Raw genomic sequence first — 3,022 nt, 5'->3', positions numbered from 1 at the left:
TTTTTTTTTTTAAAGAAAGCTGGTGTTTGTTTGTTTCACATTCCACTCCCTTTGTAGCTCTCCAAGGTCTCCAGATAATGACAAATTGGGAAATTCTGAGCAGGATAGATGTTCTTTTACTCTAAACCAGAATTTGAACCACCCACCACCTGTGTTGACTCCTGGCACCAGCTGTTTAGATTCCCTTCCAGAAGTGGAATCAACATAGCTTTTATTCCCTCCTCTAAACAGCCCACTCCCACATCCAGAGAAAGATCAACCCACAGAACCAGTTTCTAGGCAGCACCAAGTCCCACCTTCCTCCGTCCCTTGGGTTCTGAGCATCCTCACCTCCTCTCCCCTCCTCTGATGAAATCAAAGCTCTAAATCGGTTGACAAAATATCAACCTTTTATTAAAGAAAAAGCCTTAGAGAAAGAAAAAAGTGTCAATCAAAAATAATGTATGAAAAAACTCACTCCTTCATCTCTTTTAACCTCAAAAATACAACAAGCAGTCATTCATACATTTAATCATTCACTTTTTCAAAAAGTACTGCTTTCTTGTTTGGCTGCCCTGTGTATAGAGGCTAAAACCTATGCGGCCACTGCCGTGCAGACCTTACATTGAGAAAGAATCTGACATTCAATGAATATCAAGAAGCATTTTATGACCAACAGCAGTAGGTGCTATGAAGGAAAACGTATGTGAAGGGAAAAGCAGGAAAAATCATAGCAATTTAAGAGAATGGAAGGAGGCAATATGTCCAGAACATGGGAACAGAGTCAGGGGAGGGTGTTAGATGGACAAAAGAGATTGTCTTCTTTTTACCTCTTTCTCTCTAACACAAGCATAGAATGTCTAATGGGAGATGGAACATTTCTACTGATTTAGAAAACAACAGATCAGATCAGATCAGATCAGTCGCTCAGTCGTGTCCAACTCTTTGTGACCCCATGAATCGCAGCATGCCAGGCCTCCCTGTCCATCACCAACTCCCGGAGTTCACTCAGACTCATGTCCATCGAGTCGGTGATGCCATCCAGCCATCTCATCCTCTGTTGTCCCCTTCTCCTCCTGCCCCCAATCCCTCCCAGCATCAGAGTCTTTTCCAATGAGTCAACTCTTCGCATGAAGTGGCCAAAGTACTGGAGTTTCAGCTTTAGCATCATTCCTTCCAAAGAAATCCCAGGGCTGATCTCCTTCAGAATGGACGGGTTGGATCTCCTTGCAGTCCAAGGGACTCTCTAGAGTCTTCTCCAACACCACAGTTCAAAACCATCTGGGTAGACTTGGCATCAGGGTAGAGAAACAAGTCATGTCACCTTCAATTTGTTCCATTTCTTATTTCGTTTGGTTTTTGAGACCCTGAGGGTTAAAGGTTATGAAGGTAGCCCTCAGGGCACTTAAAATGCTAAAACCACACGTGAATGAAGTTGTGTTTATGTATATGCCCTTTATGGATAGCTCATTGATTTTCCTTCTGTTGAATGTTCTTGAAAAGTATCTTAAGATAGAATGTTTTCATGAGCCAGATGTTAATATTAATGCTACATCCAGCAGCCACAGTTTCTCAGAGAAGTAAGCTTGCCTTTAGACTCTATTATTGATTTATTCTGCCCAGTCGAATCAGTTGGAAATCTTTTGGTTACAAGTGATAGAAAGCCCTACTCAAGTTGGCTTAAGCAAAAAGGGAATTTATTGGCTGATGTTACTGGATAGTCCTGGCGTAGTGCTAAGTGTCAGGCACAACTTAATGTAGGGGCCAACCGATATTATTAGTACTCCACACAGCTCTGTTCTTCCAGAGTGTTGGTTTTGTTCTCACACAGTATCTCCCCTTGGGCTCAGAAGGCAGCCGCTAAAGCTCAGCTTGAAATCCCACTGTGAAGAGGGAGCAGAAGGGCACCAGTGCCATGCCCAAGAGCTGGAAGCAAGGAAGGAGACCCACCCAAAGTTCAGAGGCTCAGAGTGGGGGAGGTGTGCGCCCCACAGAAGAAACTGGAATTTTTTTAAAAGGAGAAAGGTAAATAGATCTAAGAGCTTCACCACCCCCACCCCAAGTCACTATCAAAAAACCTAACATTTGGTAGGACCCATTTATGCTTGTCGATAGAAGAAAAACTCACAGAATGGAAGAGCTGGAAAGCAAACAAAGAAGTCATCTGGTTTGATCCTCTTTCCTTGGGTGGGATCAAATCCAGATCTTTCCAGACGGATGAAAATGCGTCAATGTTTCCAATGAAAGAACCGAGTCCTGGGCCTGGACATCTCATGATTCTCAACCTAAACACCGTTCCCTGTCACCCCTCCTCCCCTCCATGCCCTCAACAGATGAAGAAACGGATTCCACGTTCATTTTCTCCAGTATAAATTCTGCTCTTTATGGCTTCTAAGGCTTCGAATTCCACCATAACATGTCAGATTCACATCATTTTATCATTATGTCATCCGGCTTCCTTCCTATTTTTTTCTTTCATCTTAATTCAGGTTTTGTGTCTTGAAAGCATTCCTGAATTTTATAGAGAGCATAAAGCGGATACTGCATAAAATGTATTTTTTGCAGTAAATATTTCTCAGAAGTGTGATCTTGCTCTCACACCTTGTGTAAGTTCCTGAACCTCTCGGAGCCTCCGTTTCCATGTTTATTAAAATGGGGGGGGTAGTGATAATAATGATATATATATATATTATTATGTATATATATATATAAAATAATAAGCCTGATTTTTTTGGTAAGGATTAAAGCATTTAGAAGTTTGAATCTGGCATTTAGTGACTGTTCAATAAATGTTAGCTGCTGCTACTATTATTATATCATTATCCTTATTTTATGGCATCTCCTCCTCTTTGGGTATTTCATCCTTGTACAACCAGACTTTTCTTCAGATCTGTTTCCTCATCGCCCACAAGACAAAAATCAAAACCAGACGTTCAAAGTTTCTCGATCCTCCTCCTGCCTGGCTTGGTTTTAATGCTGCTATTTGATTTGGTTTTCTCTTTGATCTTGTAACTGGGAACCATTCAGTGGCCCAGGGACCTAA

This window comes from Bubalus bubalis, chromosome 20 (assembly GCF_019923935.1).
Source record: "Bubalus bubalis isolate 160015118507 breed Murrah chromosome 20, NDDB_SH_1, whole genome shotgun sequence".
NCBI lineage: Eukaryota > Metazoa > Chordata > Mammalia > Artiodactyla > Bovidae > Bubalus > Bubalus bubalis.
The sequence above is the reverse complement of the archived record's forward strand: the minus strand, read 5'-3'. Positions refer to the sequence as shown.